Source organism: Bombus impatiens, unplaced genomic scaffold, assembly GCF_000188095.3.
Source record: "Bombus impatiens unplaced genomic scaffold, BIMP_2.2 scf_1100, whole genome shotgun sequence".
Taxonomy (NCBI): Eukaryota; Metazoa; Arthropoda; class Insecta; order Hymenoptera; family Apidae; genus Bombus; species Bombus impatiens.
The window spans coordinates 113,742-139,574 of NT_177519.1; the positions used below are offsets into that span (position 1 = coordinate 113,742).

General features: G+C 37.5%; 1 protein-coding gene across 1 annotated transcript in view; it reads right to left on the reverse strand.

The window, feature by feature from the left end:
- Positions 1-20,818, reverse strand: part of LOC100745833 (protein madd-4) — a 109,407-nt gene extending 88,589 nt beyond the window's left edge. The window contains exon 1 of the mRNA XM_012391667.3: positions 20,699-20,818. The gene's annotated coding sequence lies outside the window, so the exon portion shown is untranslated. The remainder of the gene's footprint in view (positions 1-20,698) is intronic.
- Between the last annotated feature and the right edge of the window lie 5,015 nt (positions 20,819-25,833).

The window sequence follows — 25,833 nt, forward strand, 5'->3', positions numbered from 1 at the left end:
CATGGTTCATTAAGCAGGGCGACCTCCAGAAACGTCGACTCGTGGCCGTTATTTTACCTCGCGTAAAAGAATGTGGCGTGATCCGAACGTAGTGGGGGTCGCCTTCCAGAAAAAACGAAAATAATAGAAATAGCAACGTGACACCAACGTGACACCAACGTGACACTTCGACAAATTTGACGAGCAAACGAATTTATCTAGAGATATCGCAAAGTCGAGTCAACTTTCTGTAACATATTCATCATATTATTGTAAAATATATCATTCTATGTTAACCTGTTAATACAGTGTTGCATTCATTAAACCACCTCTGTTGTCTTAACCGAAACAGAGGAACGACTATTTCGCGGCGTCGATTAACATAATCGTAGCGAGAATTTACGCCTCTCGCTGACGCGTTTTCCCAGCGACCGCGTCTCTCCGCGCCGCGTCTCTCCGCGAACGGTAGACTTATCATGATTTTTCCTCCTGGTCATCGTATACATGTAGTCATTGGTAACGAATTAATAGTCATATTAATATCCCCTTCTGTATAAAATTATACCAATTTCACAAACTTCAAAAAATCGTAAGTAAGTATTCTTAAAAGATAACCTGTGAGAGTTTCTCGCTATAGCGGATAATCGCTGTTTTATTTAATAAGTGTGCGATGTTTTTTCACGTGAACCCAACGAGTCGAGTGCACGGAGGCGTCGCCTGAAACGTTCATCTCGCTTCCTTCGGTTGTTCCTGAATCTTTCAGATGCATGTTCGCGAAAAGCAGCCGCACGAATTACGAGTTTAAAGCGCGTCGCGCTCCAAATATTTGCATTCGCGCTCCGCTCGGTCGCCTACGGAAATTTCAACGGCAGCCATCGTCAGATTGTCGCCGCGCAAGAACAAACAACCCCTCGTTCTGTGCAATATAAATATTTCACAATTACCGAATCCGAATCACATTCACTTTGCTCGTTCTCCATTCTTCGCGCTCTCCTCTCTGAAGCTTCTTTACGCACGGCGTAGCCGTGGCAGAAAAGCTGGTATAAACATTTTCAGTGAAGCGTCTGCCAACCACGTTATGCTTTCTTTCAGTCGACTATCCAGCTAACCATCCCATCTCTGTTTTTTTGCTAACTTTCTTTAACTTTTTCGATTTTTCCAACAACTTCCAATTTCTTTTTCCTCCCATTTTTCCAAGAAACTCGAGCTTCATAGATTTATATATAGCATTGTTTATAACTAGATCAACGATGTTTATACAAATTCAGAGTTTCCCGAACACAACTAACGAAACAAAATCTAAAGATCTCTTTTATTATCTAAATATAGTGACAAGTGTTTTACTATATATGCGTATGTTATACAATATCAGCAGTTTGTACATTTTTGTACATTTAAATTTCTTATAATCGCATCATTCACATTCTACTCGTAACTATCCAAATGACAAAGATTTTGCATTCTATTTTTATCATGAAAGCGCGCACGAGTTTTTGTTAGAACGATGAATATTATTTTTGTTGTATCGTGGATCGCAACTATATTTAACTTAAATCTAAATAATTTAGCTGACATTTACGGATTTTTTAAACCTATCGTACCTTGGCTATCGAGTATGAAAGAAACGAAAATTTTAAAGAATATGTAATTGATTACTCTCTATAGTATTCAAAAATTCCAACTGAAAATAATCTTTCTTCCCAATGCTGTATTCCGTACGGAACAAATTCTATAAACTAAATAATAAAACTCATCAACAGCCGTTTAAAATTGTTAAGATCTGATCAGAATACGAATTTCATTTCCTTGTACATAACTAACGTTCGAACGCGAATTTTCCTTTGTTTCTAACACGTAAACAGAAATTTCTAAAAAATTCATGACAACTTATAATACAAATAATACATAGCGAATTATTTTCAAAACTATCAAGTCGACGTCGATGGTAACCAGAGATTAGAGAAGTTTATATATGACGCGAGTTCACCGAAAGCTTCATTAAAGCGTCGTTGTGGTGTCAGGTTGAAAGGGACAGGCTTAAAAAGACCGAAGTCTTAAGCGGGATAAAAAAATAAATCTGTTGGAATCACGTGTTGTCTAAGGACCTCGATCTGAATCGGTTATACCCGTGTAATGATATTCGGAAGCGTTTATGAGGTTTGGTTGTCCGAAAGTGAAATTCCAATAAGATTTAACGGGTCGTTTCCTGGAACGTATAAAAGGGTGCCGGTACCCTTCAAGGAATTTCAATTGGTCACGATAATGAGGTGATTTTAATGACAATGGGAGTATGAATATTGAGTCGTGGATAAGAATGGGACTGTAGATATGAACATATGAGTTTACGTTTATCGGACAATGATAACAGATAATTCTCCTCCTCTTTGTGTCGTCAGACGATTTATAATTGTTTTCGAGTCTTTTGTTAGGATAAAGATACATAATTTGTTTCCTGATAAGAGTTGTTATTATCTGAAGATTCTTATTCAAAAAGACTTCTCTATTCATTGATTCTTAGTAATGATTTATCAGTCACAAGGCGTATCGTAGATTGACTATTTTGACAGTAAAGCGTTACAGTCAAATGTTCTGATGGAGGATTTTCATTTAGAGAGACTCCCACAATCCTATTGTGGCTTTCGTAAATTCATTTAATACGTTAATTGTAAAGATCTGCCATTACTCTTTATTTCTGGCTTTATTTCATATTGTTAATGTCTCTCTCTTTCTCTGTGCGCAATTTCACAAAATATCAACGTTTCACATGACCATTCTCAACCTGCAAAATTGCTATTACATTTCACTCATAGCCTAGAGTCGCAGTCATACATAATTACTAAATCATAGTCGAGAAATTGTCGATTTCCAATCGAAATGTCGTCGAGTGTTACCTTTTTCACGGTGATTCGACAGCGAGGTTCTCGAACGCTGGGAATAGAACGGATGATCGGACTTTTAAGCAGAATCCTCGCGGCGCGGCGTCTGCATTATTCACACGGTTCCTCTTTCGCGTCGATGCTTTTGCCCTCGCCACATCCAGTCGGGACGCCATTCTCGCGTGCAGGTGTCAATTTGTCCTTCTACCTCTTTCACACCCTCACCTTCTTCGTCCTTCTGTTTTTCTTTCGACTGTCTTCGTCTCCTTCGTTCGCTCCATCTGCCGAAATGCTCTTCCTTCAGGACGGGCACATTAGACTTCCAAATTATTGAAAGCAACAGCAGGAGACCAAGAGATCCTCTCTTCCTCTCTTTCTCGTACCCTCTACTCCTTTTCTATTTTTTTCTCTTTAAGCACGCTTGTCTCTCCGTCATCTTAGCGATTCCATCTACGTCGGTCTATAGCTAATGGAGGTCCTAAGGATCGAATCCACGAGATCGGTACACATCGCGAGAGGCTATTTTCGTAGCCGTTTCCAATATAATCGCATCCTCGGTTGGCTGCCTCGGGCTTGGGAAAGTCAATCGTGAGTGTCACCGACGGTGAACATCGTGTCGATGCTCTTCGGCTTGACCGTGCCACCTGTCCGTTCATTATCGATGCAAACGTTTCGAGTGGGATCCGTGTCCTCGATTGGCGATCGGCTTTGTCCCGCTAATGCTACGAGACCGACCGACCATCCTCCGGCAACCCTCCGGATTCTCGCGTGTCACTGTTAATCGTTCCCCGAGAAATTGGATTAGGCACGGAGAATCCATTTGTGGAACGCCTTTTGCTTGTATATTGAAGAACTGTGTCTCGTCTACTTTATCTCGTGAACAAGATTTGCGAGATTTGCCTATATAAATTTTCTAATACCTTGACACTCGACTCTGTGATTCGAACATACGATTCGTTATGTAGCTTTGCCATAACAAAGTGATGTAATCTTTATATGAATTGGTCATTTCATCACTCTGTTAATAACTGACTGTTCAATGAAGTATTGATTGGAGTGTACGTTTCGACGAAAACTAAAAGGCATATCGCGTTGGTCAACGTATTTTTTCAAGCAATCGAACGTCCAGCAGTTCTCGTCCAATGAAAAACAAATTTCGCTGTTAAAAGTGGACAATGGTGTGCAAAAGGATCGGTCGATTTTTCAACGAAGCGCGCTTTACGGGCGAATAAAACTGAAAGTTTTGCGCCAAAAGTACACGGTACTTTTCACAGAAAGGGAGGTTACTGCTAATTTTTATCATTATTCGTGTTGACTGCTTCTATAATTTCTGGTTCTGTCTCAAATCGCGAATAATGAATAAAAAATCTGGCAGTACTAACAATTTAGCGATAATGAACTTTTCCACGAATTTTTTCATTTTCGCGTTTCTGTTGTTTCGTCGATTCGAATCTATTGTTTCTATAGCATCAGACAGCACGAGTATAGTATTGATGAAATGTTCGTAGTTCGTGGCACGGATAATCAAAACGTTGCGCGTGTGTTACATACGGCGCGAATGCCGTGTGTTGGTTGGATACAAAGCAGCGATTTGACGAGGCTTTGTTTTGCTGATACAAGTGCCTGTACCTTAATTAGCATTATGATCGTGCATTATGTTGAATGAAACTCTGTTTTCGATACCATTATCGTTAATTTTATCATTAGTTCTTAATTGGGATATATCGATATTTTTTGTGCAACATAGGCTTCTATGCGCCAGTTCTGTTTTGTTATAGTAATAGTATTAGTATCTAGCTATAGTAGTAGTATAGTTATAGTATCCGTGAATTTTGTATTATATCTCTAAAAATTTTTGTTGTAATTGTAACTTTTGATAAAAATAAATGATCTTTTTGGTAGTGGCGTTTGAAGGGATTTTCATAGCATTCTTATAAAATCAGTTTTCCAAACTGCTGAAACCTTGACAATTTCCTGAAAATTTCTTCATACTAGGCACTACAAAGTCAATTTCACTAATCAATTTTATAAATTAATATACATCATATCATATATACATATAATATGCAATGAAATAATCTAAAACTTTATCTACTTAACTCCCCCACTGTCTACGAAAATATCATGTCATTATAAAGTATTTAAAATTATAGAACATTTAAAAGAAAAGTAGTTCGCTATACATACTGTAAGATAGAATATCCGATTGATAATTTACTTTTAAAATAATAACTTTGACATCTTTCTAAAAACAAATCCATCCCTTCCGAAATTACCCTAGAGGCGTCCATAATTCGTTCATTCCTGCACTCTCAATTTTATCCCCGAATCGCAATTATAATTTACACGCGATGCAATCCGGCAATTCATAATCCGCAAACGTGAAATCGAAGCAGCGAGGAGATCGGCCTCTGAATGCGAAACAATAATTTCCATCGAGTATCGCGATTTGTTCAGATTACGTGATTAAAAGCCGGGGTTCTGTGGTTTTAACGAAACACGGGGGAGACGATATTATACCGGTCGGCTTTTAAATAATGGTTTTCGATGTTTTATCGTAAAAAAGCGAGCACTGGACGAGGGTAAAACACAGAGGAGTGGGTAAAAAGGAAATAAAAAGAGTAGAGAAGACAAGGCTGAAACCTGGAGCGGAGCATAGAGAGAGGGAGAGAGAGAGAGAAAGGGCGAAAGAAAGGAGCCAAGGGAAAGACGGACCCCGTGGGTTAATTTAACTTGTTCCCATCGAGACACGCTCGGTTCCTCGAGGAGCAAGGGAAAAAATCGTCTCACTCCGGGGTTAATTTGTAAGCGCTGGTTCGGTTCAAGCCGGAATCGATGGCGGGGCATGAATTCGCGGACGGTTGAAAAACAGTTTGCAGAAGGGTGGGTGAAATAGCAAAAGGGAAAAGACGAGGGAAATTGTCTCGAAACACAGTTTGCCGGTGGCACAGGGGTTATTACACGTCAGTCACACCTCTCTCAAAATTGCGAAAGTTTTATAAGACACAACGATCCTCGCTCGATTACGTCCCACGCGACTTATGACCGGCACCTTTATTATTGCGCTGAGTAGTCTCGTCTTATATTGCATCGCGAAAAACAAAATTCCTTGGACTCTGCTTTAACCGGGGATTTGTTTTATTTTCTGCAAACCTGCCATCTGGTTAAATGGTATTATCTTTTAGCCTTTTATGTTATTCTTCTTTCGTTTGTGGTTTGTTGGTGAGATTTGAATGGACGTTGTTGCGTGGGATGCTTCCGGTGATTGTTGCGTAAGACGTATCGTCGTGTAATATTAAACGGAAGGCTGCGAGTTAGTACTTTCTTCATAGATTTAATCACGTAATGGTGGTAACAAAGCAGAAAATCCACAAGTTTCTACAATTAAAGCAGAGATACATATTTGGCGGAGTTTCGCTTGAAAAATTCCAGCGAATAAAATAACTTTCCGATGACATAAAGTTTCTTTTTCCTAATACTCCGATACATTTCCTCAGCAAATATGTCTTTTCCTTTTTCTTAAGTTTTAATGTAACCTTTATCGATTCTAACTACGATCAAAATGAAAGATTAAGCAAATAAAAACGAAACGTGATTAAACTAAATATGTTTTTAGTTAATTACATAAATTGCACCGGCTAGACGTTTCTCTGAGTTCGTATCATTTTTCATCGTTCTCATCGTAATAGTTTCAGTTCTGAGCTACTTTCAATTTTGTCGATTTTCTCTCATCTTCGAATGCTTCTTCTTTTCCGCTTCTTCTTTTCATGTGTACGAAGTACCTATCAGCGATAAACCTCTCCCGGCATATGCTTCGCGATATCTTCCATGTCTTTTCCTATTTCTGTATATGGCTGTTCTCCTCGAATATGCATACGATTTAAACAATAGCAGCGCTATAGAGCGACCACTTTTTGCTACATCTCGATTTCCTTCAGTATTCGAGCGGAACGATCTTAAAGCTCGGCAAAATATTCTACTTAGCGATTTTCTTTTGCCATTATGTAGTTTCTTCTGAATGGAAGAATCTTTAAATAAATATAATAAAGAATACGAAGAAGAATATGGCGAAATCATTTTTCTTGAAATGCCTTTTTATCGTATACTCTCTGATAATGTTGATGTGCTACATACGTTACTCAAAATTGTTTCTCAAAATGCATTCAAATCTTTTGTTAAGTATTTAATTTATTACTTTCATTACTGGTTACTTTTCAGCCTGGCTTATCCTGGAATACTTGTCAAATAAATCAGAAAATAAAAAATAATTTCAAAATTTTTTAATCAAGTCACACTTTCAATTTATATGTTTCGATAAATGAAACATGATAATATAATATATATGTATATACAGATAATATGGCAACAAATGAATAAAAATGTTTCAACAACAAACTAGTACTAAAAAACAATAGTATTAATGAACAGTGCTAAAAAGTTTGGTGCAAAAACAAATCACTCGACGGTTTGATCGTCATTTAGAGAAATTCTAAACCGATTTTTCAGAGCTTTTGATAAGTAATCGGAATCGTTTCGATCCACTCGTGTCATCGGATCGATTCGAATTGAAACGAACCGTGTTCGAAAAAACATTTTACCACTGCGTAAAACGCAAGGAAAATTCCGGTTGGTGTTCGTCGCTGTTAAATTAACAAATGTACGCCGTTACCGATGTGCATCTCGCTGAATTCCAATTATTCCGTTGATCGGTCGCCGTGTGATTTGCAAAATTACTAAAACGCAGATGTAATCATCAAATCTACTCCCATAACATCTCACTCTACTGCTTTTCCAGTATCTGTGGTCGCTATCGTATTTGCCATATAATTGATCAATTTAGACAGATCTAACATGAATTCCAATACAAAGTATTTAAGTAAACTGAAACCACTTTACACGTGTGAATCTGTTACTTACTTTACTTGAATTGTTCTTTCATTCTTTACTTCAATTGTTCTTACTTTACTTGAATTCTTTGTCGTTAGTCAATTAGTCGGCACAAGCGAGAATCTGCATATTTGGAACATTCCAAAGGAATGTACTCTATGATCATTTGACAATTACGTATGTTGCAAAATGTAGAATTCGCTTTAAAGTTTAGATACGAACGTGTACATTTTCTGTGATCGATACCCGGTTGCGGAATACTCCAATAATTAGGACCTATCGAATATAATTCTATACCCATTGTTCAAAGAACATTGAGCTTTCTCTTTATAACATTTCTAGAGGATCAATTCGAGAAATTTTGATCGATTTTCCTGTAAATGAAAGATCAACTGTTTCGTTTGCTGTTCAATTTGCTCGAAGGAGAACTTTTCGAACGATCACGGAAAAACCAGTGGAGAAATTGTCAGAGTATCGTCGACGTTTCACTTGCTTTCACTTGCTTTCACTTGCTTTCATTTGCGGTACCTTTTATCATCTTTCAATATCGTATTAATGGCTTTTGTTTCATTTCTGTTTGAATAAATTGTATTTTTTGTTGATCATCGGTATAACTTATTCAACATCATGCACATTCTGAAGATGTATGGTGGTCAAAGAGGTTTCGACAGATAGGTAGATAACGGATTGGGGTGGAAAGGAGACGATATAACGGTGTCCAAGTTTCGTGACAAGAGCCGCGGTCGGATGAGAATTATTCAAGGATTTTCCAGATAATGCAATAACGTAGCAGCGCGCACACTGCCGCCCGTGAGAAATTAGCGGCATGAATTATGAATGAGACCGACTTCGCCGGCCGTTTATCTTCTTTAATGTTTCTTGGCGTCTTTCGTTGGACGAGACTACCAACAGTACGTCCTGCTACTCGTGATTTCTTACCTCTTTATTCTACGTTTTCAGCGTGGCACCACGACGAAAACGTTGATATCGGCGATAAATTGGACGTTCTATTGTTTTTCGAAAAAATGGAAAGTATATTGGAATCTTGATAAGGATTCATTTAGAAAAATGGTAGTCTTTGCGTGATAGTTGGTTTGAAACTAAGTTCGGTTCAAAGTTGTCGAGCAATGAACCGAATGTCAATAGGAAACAGTTGGTGTCATTTGATTCTTATATCCTATTTTCCCCATCCCGTTGGATCATTCGTGTTTACCAAAAATGCGGCAGATTAATATTTTATGGTCCAGCGATAAAAGCTGGATAATTTTCTGGATAAAAGCTCTGCATAAAAACAGAAGGCATGGTGATTATATGATTTTTGTCTGAATATAATGCGATATGACAAAATGTACATATAGTTACATATATATCTTATACGAGAGTGACAAAGTACATTTTTCGAGAAATTAATTTGAGATGGAAAGTTTGAAGTAGAAAGTCGTTAATAATTCGACCATTTGACGCTGAAAAATTCTTTTTCCTTTTACAGTCATTCAATTTTAAAGGTCTTTGATAGAATGTTGTTTATATACGTAACGTATATCGAGTTTTCGTAACAGTTAAAGTAAGAGTTCAAACGATTTCTAAATTATGAAATTCCTGTGAAATTATGCGATTCTCTGTTAAATAATATTGGCTAGAACTTCGTTCGATATTTTCACCCGAAAAACTTTCAAATTTAAATTTTGCACGTGTCCCCAAATGTACTATTTCGCTGGTGCGTCGCTCTTATACATCAACATGATGAAACATCTCCTTCACGTATAAATGTATAATTATTTCACAGAATGATATTAGTATGAATAGCGATAATTTCAAAGCGCTGACGTCAAACGACCGCCATTACGCACGAATGTTTCGTACATGCAGCACTCAGTAACAGTCACCTTTCAAATCGAACACCCGTTAAATGCAATTAGACAATTAGCCGCGAACACGATGGAGCAGCGAGTGCTTCGTCGACGCTTTTCACCCTTCTGCCGCGTTGAGAGCGCCACTAGAGCCAGTCAACGAAAACCACGTATTCCGGGAGACGACGATGAGATAGGAACATTCATTGTCATAGCACGCACGCTTCTCTGTCCGAGGGATGTTCGACGACCGGCGACCCTCTTCTCCATGTACTTTGTGGTCGACCGATTTCTTCTTTCATTCTCGATGCACCGGGACAAAAACCTTTTAAACCGTCCCGCCGCCGCATCTTTTCGCTTTTGCGCGCAATTTCAGCTCGCTGCAGTTAATTAACGCAAGCTCTCGTCTCTTACGGCGAGGATCGGAGAATTCGATGTATCGGAATAAAGAGATTGTCCTTACATTCCCTCAAAATTACAAGATTCCAGTATTTAATTGATTTTAAGTTTCAACCTTTTTTAATTATTTTAACAGTTTTAGTAATTCGACCATTGTAACATATGTTCTCTTAATAAATGAAATACCAGGCTATTTATATATTTTTATCCTCATTGATAGTAAACTTATAAAGTGTTTTTGAAATGTTCTGTGAGCTTTTGAGCGGTTAATGAATGACACCGAGTAATAGAATGTCAGTGATCTGTTGTGGCCTTCGGATGATCTTCGACTCCAATGACATAACCTCGATAATTCTTCGTGGCTTTTAAGTAATCTGTTACCGATTTCTTTTGTCTTCTAAGTTACCTTGATCTCTCAAGAATCTTGATGATTCCATAGTGAGCTTCAAATGGCCATGAGCTAATGATATTCTAATAATCTTATATATATAGCAATGACACGATCTGGACGATCTTTATGCGAGACGAAAAGGTGAACAAAAAGGTATATAACCATAATGATGTATTTTCTATAAAAATATTTACTTGAACAATAGTCTGGCATTTTACGATCGTCTATCTACCTCTGATACAATAGTATCGATATTCTATCTGTTTAATAAACTAGACATCCGAATATACCAATATTTACAGATTAATGCTTTGCTTCGTCCTTTAAAACATTCTCTTATACGATAGAACTCGTCGTTATTTGACTCCATTAATCGCGATTACTCGTTCATATAATCATCCCGAGAAACAGAATTAAACGTTCGTTGAATCCTTCCATGACGAAAATTTCCACTGGCAGTGAGAATCTTTTGATCAATACCTCTCAAGTTTCAATTTTGGACATTGATCTCGTTTCAAATTATACAATTGTTGTACAGGCATAAACCAACAATGAAAATTAGAACAGGAATGATATTTATACCAGAATAACAGTGAATAATTTATGACGCGACGTGAACGATAATTCATTAATTCGGCTAATTGCGCGGCCGCGATATTCTTCGACGATCAAACGGGTGCCAGCCCTGAATTGTTAACACGCTGTAGCAAATTTAATTGAGCGGTTCGCGTAATTATCGTCTTTCTTCGATCGATTATTTTCGTTTTAATGAGGCGCTTTCTAGCGCTAGCGCGCCCAGTGCCGCTATTTTCTATGGAATTTACCGGGAATCCACAATTTATGACAGATATATATATAGTTCATATAAGAAAGGAATATGGGATAACATTTTTTCATTTTCGGCTTAGTTTTCGAGAAAATCGAGTTTAAAAATTTACCGAGTATGCTTGAACACGGCTAGTTCCGGACTAAACAGAATTAAATAGTCGTCAGGAAATCATTCTATATGTGAAAATAAGTGAAAAGCGTGGAATACAATTTTTTCACAAGATCCTTTGTTTTCGAGAAAAGAAATTTGAAAATTTATCATACGCGTGTAGTAGGCTCCATGTTTAAACTTTATTTTCTGTCGATTATTCAACTCTGTCCAGAATCAACTTGACAAATTTTCCACTTTTTTCTTATTTTTACACAGGGAATCCGTCGTGTCCACTTTTGCATGCTCCTTCTTCGGTTCCTGTGTTCTCTACTTAGCATTAGACATGAAATTAATCTTTTATTAAGCTTCCATTTTCTTTGTTCCTTGGAATTAGTTAAATGCACACGCGCATTTTATTTCGATTTCGATCTCACGACATATGTGTATCTCGTTGATTAGTATTTTCTCTCTCTCTCTTTTTTTTCAACGACAGAATACGCCGGAAGCTCCCATTCTGTTCGTCCATTTCATTTTGTTTTTTTTTCTATTTCTGTTTTTTTAGATCACAGATAATGAGGCCTCTGTGCTTTAAAAGACAAAAAGAACCGCTTTCGAAATGATGCAATATAAAATACGACGATATACACAGGATATCAATGTGAGGTTTTATTCATCCCAAATATTCACTGCACGGTCACAATCACGATTCGTTTTAAACGTTATTCTAATTTTAAAATCGCGAACAATAAACGAATAAACGTAATACACAGGCATAAATACAAGCAGCGGAATAAAATTTGTTCGTTGTTAAATTGAACGACGGTGTTCGGTGATAAAGTAATTACAAGTTCAACGAACAGTTTCAGCGCGAACACCTTTGCGCACCGAAACAATCGTCAGCTACCGACAACTATTCCCACTAATAACCATTCTGGCAATTATCCAAATAATTCGTGTTAACATGAAGCTCATCAAGACTTTCCGCCAACTTCTAACTTTCAACCCATGAACCCGAATAGAATTACAGCCAATCGAATAATCAACCATCGGTAATTGCTTTTCCACTTCTCGATATTCTTTCGTTCCTCATTCGGTGGAAATTGCACGGTTTTAAATTTCAGTTTCAATCGCATTGTCATCTTTTTTGTAACCTGCTACTTCTCGTATCACAGGTTGTGTACGTATGCGTGTCTGACTTTATGCGCGCACCATTCGTACAGGTATATCGTATTTCTGTTTGGCATATTTTGTGACAGCATATCTTTTGGTAGTTTAGTGAAAGGAAAAGAAGTAAACATTATTCCCTGGGACTTAATGTGAATGATATTACTTATATGAAATAGTTATAAGTGTCGGATATTATCAACTATCTCCTGACATGTATTATTTCTCCTAAATGAAATAAACCTTTCCTACAAAATGCATGCACCTATAATTATTCGTAGGATCTCGAGAAAGAAAATTATTACGAAACAATTACAGATTACCGAAGAAACATTTTAAATGATTTCAATTGATATCATTGGAATATTGAATTTTAACGATTTTAAATAGAATCTTACGATCAAAAGGTCAATCAGGATTAAGTTAATAAATTAATTCAACGATACGTGAAAGCAATCAAATCACTGAATATCCGGAACTCTATAACTATATATGAAGAACGACAATCAACTAACGGAAGAACTGTTTCAACTTCAATTACATCTTTCCTTCTTTCCTTCTTTTTCCTTCGCAACTCTGCTACGTACCAGTATTCTACGAGAGCGTTGCGGTTTCTGGGGCGAATCGAGTTGCCAAATTTCTGGGAGCCACCCCCGGAAGTTCGCTGATTCGGTATTCGCGAAAGGAATTCCCAAAAATACGTTCGGCACAAACGTTATTTCGATATACCGTCGCGACATCCTAATTCGACGATGCGCCAACGCTGTTCGCGAACTTAGTTTTACGCTCGTAGCCAATGCAATCACCGACAGAAGAAACACCGAGAAGATATCTGAGGGAAAATGTACGCAAAGTTGGATGCAGTAGGACGCGCACGATTTCCTATACGGGATATGACCCTATTCGCCTTATCTGTTCGCCATGCTCGTATCAAAGGTATTTTTATATGCGCATGCGAAACGTTGTACGGATACACGGCGAGTTACACGGTTGTCTTACGAGATCATCTTATTGCTCGCCGAATTTCGCTTCTTGTTGCTTTCACGTCGCGTCGTTCGATTATCAGGAGATCTGATCGGGCGTAGGAAATTTATGAAATTCACGATCGATAGCGAAATTTATGTGTTACAGAAAGATAAGCAGTTGAGTCGATTAGGGTGGATTGTGCATTCATTTTAGTTACGATGTATCTTGAGCGGCGAAAAAGAAATAAGGACAATTGTAAAAGTAGAATATGGTTAAAAATGAAATTAAGCGATTCGACGCTGTCATAACGCAAGAAGATGCGAAATCGAACTCGAGGATTACAATTAAACAATTTGTACTAAAACCATGGATATTTGAATCTTCGCTTCTTCGATGAGAAGGTGGGCAGAATATATATTTTTGTCGTTAACTGTATAAATTAAAACGACGTGAAACAAACCAAGTTTCATTCTACTGTCAAATTCGGTTCTTATCTGTTTATTTTACGTTTACTTGAGAATTCCTATTGCAGCCGGTTATTTTAGAATTGTCAAATTTTAGCCATGAGAAGTAAATTAACGATTCGTGTCAAATATAGGAATAAAGTTGATACAAGGTTTAGTTTGCCAAATTAATTGGAATTTATATCGTAAACAAGCGCGCGCGTGTTTCCACCATTTTATAAATTAAATCTACAGGATCAAAGTTAGTACACTAGTAATCAAATAACGTTCCACGTTGAATCTTCAATTATTAAAACTATTAATAAAAACGACATTGATGCAATTAGATCGAAACTTTCATATTTATGCACTCGAATATCAGCGCAGTTTCAGTGATATTTTAGAATCGATAGAGAATTTCTGCTTTCTGTTTATAACGTTGTTATACAAACTAGATTTGAACGTGACACATACAGGATGCGATAGCAACGGTCATCTTCGAGGATGCACTGCTAGATACAGAAAGCTTCGCGTACTGTGACATCGAATTCATAAATTCTGATTTGTGCATTCAAAATGCGATAAACGTTGACTCTGTGTTCGGTGATATACGCACGTTAAGCCCGAGCATTCTAAATTTCTCTCAATCTGTTGTTCCGATCCGTTGCGGGGAACGCAGCTTCCATCCATCATTCGGGCTGTTACTCTTTTCCGTGACTGGCGATCTTTCCGACGCATTTCATTAATTAAAATAATCTGACGGTCTCGCTGCAAGTTAATAATGACAGATTTGAAACTGAAAGATTTCTTTAAAAATATCCGTCGCCAAATTTTAAATGTAGATTCTTTAAAAGAGAATTTCATTTTCGATTGAAAATCTAAATCTATTTTTTTAAACAGCCGTTCCTGCACAATAATTTACTAATTTTAAGTAGCGACGCTGTTGAAGTGGTCACCACTTCTCAGAAAACTCTACATTTGATGTTTTTAGTTTTCTTAAGCACTGAAGCCATCGACAGCGTATAGACGAAAGACTGGGACGAAGGCAGACCATAAACGGTAGACAGGCGACGTTAGCTTTGGGGGTTTTCAGTTATAGGGTAACACTGCTAGCGTGCCGATATGGACCAGCTGAAATTGTATTCCTACTTGTAATTACGCTTTTGTATTAAAATATATTTTCTACCTTACAATTTATCCGCGCGTTTCTCTGTTTATATATCTAATAACCTCAACAGATACTCGTAAATACTCGTAATAAGGTGAAAATACTGTTGCGCAAAGAGTGTTCACAATGGTTTGTAATTTCTAACGAAAGGTAGATGCTGGAAACACAAATAATTAGCATGTGTGTGTGTAGAACATCCTAATAATTGAACCTTGCTATTAAAATTCGCTCGCATCTTTCAATTTTAAAAGATCGAACAATATCGAATATTTTAAACGATCGAATTTGATTATCGAGGATTGTGAGTAGAGAAAGATAGGTGAAAAATATTTCTCGCCCATCGGTTTCATCTATCCTAATTCAACAAGAATCTGGATATCACGGAGAAATCATACTGGACCGTATCTGTAAACTTTACAACGTTGTTTCCCAGTGTCGACGCGATTAAATCTACCGACCGACCGGAAGCCGCTGAGGGTCGTCATGGTCCTCGTCGTCGCGACGCTCTTGTCGCATACGTAAAACTTGGCGACAGTCGAAAAATATGCAACCAGTTTTATAGCGGTGGTACCCATGGAGTTGCTACCTCGTGACGTGCAACTTGCACCACTTACCAGCGATTTTATACCGCTTCTAGCGCGACCGGAAATCCTCCGTGTCTCGCGTAAAATTTCTCCAACTACCTCTCTCGCTTCTCTCACTCTCGCCACTCGCCCCCGATCGTTTTTTCACAAATGTTTCGGATCGTCTGGTTCATAGCTCGATCGAGGACCCCTTTGCTACGATGTTTTACGATGATTTTTTTTATCGGCGAATGGTTGGCCTGTGTTGTATGTTTTTTATCGATGTCGAGGACATTGGTGACGCAAAGTCTTTGAGATGAAAGACTAGTTCGTTCTTCGGTTTATGACGTGAGTAAACTTAAAAAAATGTCGAAGGCGATGTGAAATAGGCGGTGACAAGGAAAAGTTTGTGTAAAAATAATGAAAAAAAAAAAAAATTAGTTAATGAAGAAGGACTCGAGTTCGAGGATTTAGGATCTTCTTGCATAATTAAGCTGATATTATTAGAGAAACTTTATGAGTTATCAGTGCTAATAAATAATAACAATAAATAGTAGTATAAACGAGTATTCTTTACGGTGCACTTTGTACTCTTTATTTTGATAAACATTCTGAATTTTTGTTCCCACATCGAATACGTACCCTACCTTTAGGTATTTTCAATAGCATTGAAGTTGGGCGAATTGTTTGATCCTGGAAATATGGAGACGTTCTTTGGTATGGCTTAATAATAAATTAAATAAATTTTTATAATCTGTTATTTATCTTCTCTACATTTTTTCATCGCTTAGCTTCTTAATTTTTTTTCTTCATTTTACCCTGCTTTTTTCCTCTTCTTCCTTTTTTTCTATATTATAATTGATGTATGGCCCCGACGTTTAAGTCGACTCGATCGACTCGAAGTTTCTGACGAGAATTTCTTTTATTTTATCTTTTTTTCTTTTTCTTTTTACGTAGAAGCAGAGAAAAAGAAGAGAGGATGTACAAGAGTGGGCCAGGAAGTTTTAATTCATTTTTCCAACGAATCGAAAATTGGTGGAGCGGCGGGCCGGTTAAAGGGTCGAAACTTTCTCAGCCAAGGGATGAAAATTGTTGGATCGACCTACATACGGATGGCGAGAGTACAATCTCTCTCCTTCTCTCTCACTCGCTCTGTTTTTAGTACGTCTAAACTTTTACTATGCATAACTTCATTCTCTCTCTGCAATTGTTTCACACGAGCGTATTTAATTAACGCACGACTCCGGTAATCGTAATTAATGGCGTGAAGATAATGCCGTTGAAAAACGTTGTTTACCGTGTAAATGGAAACTGGCGGCGTGGCGTTCCGTGTATGATACAGTAGTCGACCCAAGAATTACCCGCGTTTAAGGAAATTTCTAATCTTACGACTCGATTATCTTCATCACGAACAGGTTGGAAATGTTGTAAAATTAATCCTTTAAATGATATGCAGTTGTTGGCAATGTATATCTCTGAGGGTAGGCTTTGTTTAGCGAGATAACAATGTTTTTACTCTATTTACACATTATTATAGGAATATACTAGATGATTTAGATATCATACTGTCACTAGATCTTTTGTATAGAATAATTTTGTGTAATTGTGTAATATAATAATAATTTATCTGTTCAGTCAACCTTTACGATAGTATCGTACGAATAACGCGTCAATTTATGATACATTATTAAGCCTAGAGAATTTCTTCGCTTCTGTTTCATTTGTTTGTGTAATAGGATTATCGATAACAGCGATCCTGTGGTTGTTTCGAATAAACTTTCTATCAAATAATATTTCCTTTTCAAAATTGGTCAATAGTTTATCAAAAGATAATAACAACAAATGAACATATATTAGTAGATGATCGCATAGGCTTCTATCTATACTATATTTAGCTTACACATATAGTTGTTCCCTAACTAGCAATAAATAAATTAAGATCCGTTACATTATGCGTGATCTTAACTTTCGAGAAATTGATTACATTTGCAAGTCGCGCTGTTTTCACACTCTCCCCATTTTGCCGCAGCAAAAGTCGTAACCGACGTGGCTTCCGGAGAAAAATCTGCGTCGCCGACGTCACGGCGGAAACAACGCGGCAAAGTTAACGCGATGAAAGCATCGCGAAGTTGAACATTACGAATTTTCCCTGTATTTTTTCGTCACTGGTGAAGATGTGAAATTACGTGTGAAAACGTTTTCGAAATTCTAGAATTTCTCGACAACGACGAGAGGATAGGAAGCTGCAAAGGAAGCGAAGGGATTCTCTTAATTTAAGTATATTCGACGCGAGATTGAACGTAGGCACGTTTAACTTTCATGTTTGCTGATGCGTCCACGCTCGTGGCAACACGTGGTAAATGTGACGTGATCATTTTTTCCGGGATTATAGAGTTCACAAGTCTTCGAAACCTTTCGTATGGTTTGCAGATTATGAAAGATGAAACGGCAAGATCTTCTTAAAAAAATAAGTTCGCCTTTCTTCTCGTTTGTTTAAGGATCAGATTTAGAGTTTGGAAGATATCAAGTTTTTTATAAAGTGGAAAAGCAAGACCGCAAAGAGGAAGTTGATCACGGTTAAAATGTTCTTTAGAAAAATATACCAGGAAACAGAAAAAGATAATATTAGATTATTATATAAATTTTATTATAACAATTTTGATGTAAAATTACGAGTTCGATCATTAATGTATACTTCTTTCTTCTTTATTAACTTTCTTTGGTTGGATGCTAGATTTTCTGCTCATAAAATATAGAATTTCCATCACTTTGAATTTGATCAAGAATCTCGAATGTATCTTTAGTATGAAAAATGAACTTACGTTTGAACCTTGTGAATAATCGTCCGAATTAACTTTTCATTTAATAGATACTGTTATACTATCTTTTTATGAAACGAATAAAACATAAAATGTCTCGAGTGATGTTAATTTGGACTTTTGATCGATCATCTTGTCAATCTTCTTGTCAAAAGGAAAGAGTAATCAAAGATTAAACACGAAGAAACTAAACTTAAGAAACAATGTAGCTCAAAGAGTGAGACAACAGGATAAAATTTATGAAACAATTTAATAAAAAAAGCGGAACAACAAAATAAGACACCATTGTTTTGAATCTGGAAACTGGAGCCTGCGGTAGAATTCGGAGAGGCAATGGAAAACCATCGATCGGACGGAAGTTCGACTCGACCGATATTCAAACCGCGTTTCCGCGTCCAAGAGGGAAATATGAAGAAGCGTTACACGTGTATCGACTGCGGCGCATCGTGCCAGTTCGTGTCTCGCTTTGCCACGAACCGAAAACTAGGCTACCGTTGCTTCTCTATCCTGCTTGTATTCTCGAAGCTTTCAAGGAAAGTGGAAATTCCAAGAGGAGGTGAACCGTTGGCAAAAAGACTGACGGCGGTTGCCGCGAAACGTCGTGTCGCGAGGGTGTCGCGATCGGTCCAGCAGAAACGCGCCACAGCGTCTTCCGCTACTCTCTTTGAAAAAGCAGTAATTGTACAAATTCTGTACACAAATACACATTCGTTGGAGGAAGGAGAGAAACGAGGACATCGATCGAAAGGAACTACAAAGGTCGCGATTAATGCGATTTGTTGGAAAAATGGAAGGTAGATCGGTTAAGGAGAAAAAAACAGAAAAGTAAGGAAAGATTCGAAAAATGTAATAGATGGTCGAATGATCAGAGGAGGGTCCAATCTATTAAATACAAATCAGTAAACAGTGTATGTGGAAATGTAGAGCCAGTGTATGTGGATATGTTTGATAGGAAGTTTCATTTTTTAATAAATCGATTTAAAAAGATAGGTTCAAGGAGTACGCGTATACATATTTGATCGTAGATTATGTTTATGAATTTGTATTTTTTATACACACTATCATCGCTATACGATATTTTTACTATGATGGATTTTTACTTATACAACCATGCCAAGTCTCTGGCGTATCGTGAGAAAAATACGAGTATAAAATAGCTGAAGGAGAAAATTTGTCTCTAGTTGAACACTTGCAAAATGAAAATATGTACTCTAGGAAACATTCACTGGAGTATAATAGAGTAAGATGCAGAAGCCATTTCCAATAATTCTTAATAAAAAAAGTCTCTTCAGCAAAATGAACATCAGAATAATGTCTGTTAGATGTAGATGTAAGAGAGATCACATGCAAGTGAACGCGAACATGTACACCACAAATTTTTAACATCAGTTTATTCAAAATAACGCTATCTATATAAGAAAATGTTACTCTACACTTTCGACTTCGATTTTTTCATGTAAATTTATCCGCTTCTTCAGTCTGCATGACTTGCAAGGAAACACGCTGTATATGCGAGATTTAAGGCAAAATTATGTAAAGTAGACAGCAGAGAAAAGGGGAATGAGAGAGCCGGTAAGGTAAGGGTGAACGTCCATGCGAAGAGGAATTCGCGCGCGAATCACGGGACTGGTTTCCGTGTCGTTTGGCGTCTGCGTCCCGGAAAAAGGGGTAGACACAAGAAGAGTGTGTCCTCTAACGTCATCTTGAGATTAGTCGAGGCCATGTAAGACGCCGGAAGCCTTGGTTGACGAACTGTCGGCCAAACAGAGCGCGAAAGGCCAACGAGGAGGCGGAGGCCAGGCGTAAAAGACTTTACACCGATGTGCACAGTGTTTCGCGTCGGGGAAAGCCAGAAGGAAAAAGAGAGAAGGAAAAAATACAGGAAATATAAAATGTTAGCAAAGAGACAGGTGAAAGGTTGACGATGGTATTCAGCATAGGTGTAACGGTCTCAGCGACCTATTTCCGGCTGGCTGGCATGAATAAAGACGTTTATTTTTCCAGCAGCCCCGGCGACGCCCTCTCCTCTCGTATTCTTTCGCGAATCCACAAGTACAAGAATAGGAAAGGATTGAAATATACACGTGTATATGTGCACTCGGAAATACACGTGTATCAATGTTTAGGGGGACGTTTAAGGTTCCGAGGGAAATTAGGTACTTGAATTTATTAAGATTCAAACTTTCTCGTAAGGGGATGAAGTTAGATGACGAAGAGATAATGTTACAGGGTTTGGAGATTGGTTTTGGGGAATAGTGTTTGTAATTGACTTACCTGGTCTCCTGAGTCTGTGTCGAGGTTGCTGTTAGCTTCTGAAACCTCTGATACGTCCTCGATGATGGAGTCGCCGATCGTGCTGTTGTCGCTGACCACAAGGCCTAACAGGCATATCTGAAACAATATATAAAATTCCGGTTAAAGTTTTTATTCCTTAAAATAAATTCTTGTTGTTCATTCGCGAAGAAACAAATCGACGACTTGATATCGCTAAATTGTCATATTTGCAAAACTCAGTTCAGTATTATTAGTTTCGATAGAATATTGTCTTGAATTTGGCAGCATTGGTTAGAAAAGGGTTAATTTCAATATCTGTATTTTCAAAGAAGATAATTGACTTTCACGATACTCGGAGGATTTAATATAATATTTAACCGATATTAATCACTGAGGAATGTATGTAATCTGAAACTATTCACACTCTTTGAAATACCGTCGCTTGTTTTGGTCGGTGAAAAACCGTCGCGTCGATCGCGCGATAATAGAAGAAAAAAGTAGTGCTTGGTTTCCTATGTCACCTCGTCGAAATAAAGAGACGTTCCGTCTCTTCGCAGCGAACGAGGGTAGCGCAATTTAATTGTTATCGTACCACCACCTAAAAACGGACACTCACTTTCTGGGATTATCGTGCAAGGTGGAACTTTTATAACGAGTTTGAGTTCGCTTTTTCATCGCACGTAGGGTCTCGTTCTGAATTTCGTTACGCTGATTTTTCCAGGAAGCTGAATGATCTATATTTCGCGACACTCGTGTTACCGTTATCAGGTATATTTTCACCAAAACAACCGTCAGTTTGTGATTGTGTTTTGTTTGCATATTTGGTATTTCTTTAGATCGATGGTGCTTTGTTTTGTGAAATTAGTAGTTGAAAAATTATATAATGTATGTAGTATCGTAAATATAATATTATAATGATGATTTATTTACGATGAATGAATTGTACAGATATTGATTAATGGCAATAACGTATTATGGTCTAGACAACGCAATAGTCAATTTGTAACTCTCGTCACAACGGATCCAACTCACTGTCTCTATCTCTCTCTCACGCGGACCACACTCTCACGACAACACTGGCAACACGCTTCTTGATTTGCACTCTCCGACTCCTCAAAATGGTACTGCCCGCCCTTCGATCTTTTTTGTCTTCTTTCGGAGACGACCCTCCACTACACTCGGGTCACGCCACCGTTCGCACCTATGATCGCGTACGCACCTTTCTTGTGTATGTGAAAAAAACGGACCGAAGGCGAATCGACATTTCTGGAACTATACGCTGGTCGCTACATTGTATGCATTTCGCCGGTCCTATACGACGACGATCTGTCTGCGGCACTGCATTATACTATCCCGAGAAACTCGAACTTAAATATATGACGGATCAAGCGTATGCCTTCCCCCCCCCCCTTTTTTCTATTGCATGTATATGATTGTGCATTTCTATTTGTATGTATGAGCGTGACAGCGTTAGAATAAGTAATAATTTTTATGCTAAAGTATGGCGGAGTATGTTAGGCAAACGAATTCCGTTTCTACGAACGAAATCTTAGTAGTGGCTGATTAATTGAACTTTAGCTAAGCTCCTATTATCCGAATTACCGCCAAACATCTAACGATAAGACGTAAAACTGTAGGGCACTGACACGCATTATGTAACAAACCCTCCTGCTTAGCAGTCGATACGAAATACACGTGTGCAACATTATTATGTATTTAGGAGCAAATATTTCTTAGGATCCTCTTACATGAACATGAACTGTTAACTGAACGAAAAATTATAGGTGGTGGGGAGAAGTAGGCAGACCTCTATTACACGAACGACCTGGTTACATGAACCAACGTGTCTCCGACAGGTTCATGTAAACGGAGTTCTACTGTGTTTATAATGAAGAGCAGTCCGTATTGCATGTAGAAATTTGAGAGTATGTAATGCCATATGGAAATTTGGTTTTACGTGACAAGAATGTGTTTAGACGTGCGAAGGCTTCAAGAATGCATTGTGATCGGAAAGAAAGTAGTATTGATTCAGAACAGCATAACATCGTAGTGTCGTGAAAATTTAAAAAAAGCAAAGAAAAACATGTAAACTCTAACTAATAAAAATCTACCTCACTCATTTCAATCAATTAATCGTACATGTGAAGATTAATTGGGACTGGTTAACCAGTGTCTTGGTTTATACGATTTGGCTGTTTAGATAAAATTATACATTATATTTCGTTTGCGACTATTAAAAGTTATTTACGTTATTTGTTATTTGTTAAAAGTTATTACATTATTTGAATTTGAAACCGTTATCGATCGGTTGTGTCGAGGTTGACTGATAGAAGAACGAGTGGATGAATTCGTAATAGAAAAATATGTTGAAATAAATAAAGTATAAGTATAAGTATAATGTATAAGTTTATGCTGATGCAGATCCTCGCTCTTGTAACGTCAATTCATATCAGACACCGCGGCAGGATGGCGTCCAGATGTCTGCACATCCTTGGCGCGTACCCTCAATAGTCCTAAGTACCCACCGGGTGTCTTGGAATTTTCATAGTTAAGGTCCTTCAGACCAAGCGAGTATCTCTTGTCTTAGGTTTCCTTTCACGTTTATTGTTAACATAGGTTAACGTCTGGTATGTTCCGTTAGCAACTTTCTCACAAGGGCGGCCAAAACCCCTTCTAGTCCACCAACCGTCTTATTATCCAATCGGAGACGGTATCTACTGCCCTCGCTTCCTTAACCAAAATTTTCATCAACAAATCCGATAGTCCCGTGTCCTTAGACACACTCACCCCTAGCTTTCCTCAGACACAGTATCGTCAGTAAAACTCACTTATTCCGTATCCTTAGAACAGTCGACATATCTTTACCTGTCTCTACCCTTATAACAGTCGCGTACTTAACGTATCGGTGTAACTAAGTTTTACATAACGTGGCTGGAGTGAATTGTGATTTATGTTAATTCAGTGTGTATTCCAGTTTGATTGCTGAATTTGTAATAAAGTTTAATTAAAACAAAATTAATAGTTGTGTTACGACTCGACTATTTTTATTTTATCACCCAACCCTCAAGTTTACGTGACACTCTCATAGTGTTACTGTTACGTTCTATTCAGTTGCCGATGAGAAGGTAGCGTTGACCGACGTTTAATGCAACTGGCAATAAGCTCCACTTTCGGCTAACCTGCTATGTGCGGGAATACTGGCACGGGAGAGAATTAAAGTTGTTCGAAAGTAAATTAAGACTATGTAATGATTTATTCAAATCTTACTCGATTTCGATATCGACGATTGACTGACAGACTGACGGATATGAAATTCTTCGGTTGACAAAATGATGATTCTTCGATAGACAATGGTAATTATTCGATTGACGAACGGTAATTATTGTATATTGAGTCGCTTCTCTGAGTCGCTACATTTATTTATATTTGTCGGAGATGAAAAAACGTCAGGGTCTTTCTTTTGAAAACGTTTGGGAAGATGCTCAACGTTTGTTCAACTGCCGACTTTGTTTATAATTTAAACTGTCTTAATATCGTTATAAAAACATAATTATTAAAAAATTGTTCCAAAAGCTGTTAGATTTGACGTTTGATAAGAACGATGAAGACGAGCGTTTGTAACAGAAATGTCACGTGGAACCGAGTGTAATGCTTGGCGCGCGTTATTAGCGATAAATTCAGACGCCTAGACCGCCCTGTAATTAAAGGTTAACGATAGGCGCCTCAGGCCTCTAGAAAATGAACTCGTACGCTTCGAGATTAGTACACTGCGAGGCAAAGATACCCTTGCCTCATTGATTTTACGATCATGACGTTGTGTTTACCGGCTTGTTATTAGTCGGCGCGATTAGATTTCGAATAGCCTTCAACCTTGAGTTCGTTAAGGTTTTCGAAAGAAATTCTGCTCATAGTCGTTTGAACCAATAAATCACTCGTGGAATAATATTTTCAGAATTTCGTTTTTACTTCGTTTCCAATGAAAAAGGAGGACGGTTTATTCTAAATTTTCTAGAAAATAGGAAAGTATTTCTTTCGAGAACGGTGAAACAATTTTTTACTGTTATTATTTCACAGTTGCTATACTATGAATAACTGTACTGCCACTGTAAATTGTATAAATAGATGTAGTTTTTAAAAATGTAGGAACGTTGTTTAGTTATTAAACATATAAAATAGAAAATTCTTTAAAGAACAAAATTAAAATCATAGCCAAATGATGCAAATAAATCACAAGCTCCTGTTAAATGTTATTTCCTTTTGAAAAGTGATAATTAGAAAAATTCTGAGATTTAGAATCTAAAGAAAATAATAATAGTAAATGAATGTATAATAGATAATCTATTATTATGTCCATTATGTCCATGTCTGCACAGCTAAAAGAGATATAGTAAAATTATATTTGAATAACCGATGAAAAATTCAAACGTTCAAAGTTCGACAACTATTGGGCTACAAAGAAATCATTAAGATTACGTAAATGAAGTCGAGCGTTTACTCGCAATCATACAAGCGATCATCAAAGAGATTGAACGGGAAAGTTTCAAAATATTCGGAGGCTATAATTCTCTGTGGAAATTGATCAAGTCGTAATACTTGGTAGAGGTTTCCGATTGAAACTGGGAAGTCATTATTCATCCTACGATCATTATGATTAGCCAATCGACCACCTAGGGCGTTCGACGGTGAACGCGTAGACTTCGCCATTGAAGAAGAAAAAAAAAAAAACAGAAAATTATAGTGTTCGAGACCAACGATCGATTAACCGATCACCGTTATTATCTTGCTGGTAATACGTTCGCCTAACTATTGACTATCGTTTAATCGCGCCAAACATGCTTGCCATCGACTTTGAAACAAATTCGTACAAAACTTAATTTAATCTGATGAAACATAAAGATTGTTTTGTTATTTACCTCGGATACTTAGGTCAAATTAGATTAATCTGTACATTATACACGATGCTGCAATTTTAATAACTGACAATTTATAAATCATGCTGCTTCGAAGTATGAGCTATTTTTTCATATCTCAAATTGGATTGTTTTACCGCTTACGGTTTTTAACGAATGTAAAATAATTCTGCGATACTCCGCTATATCATATCATTGTTCGCCAAGACAAATATTTGAAATGGA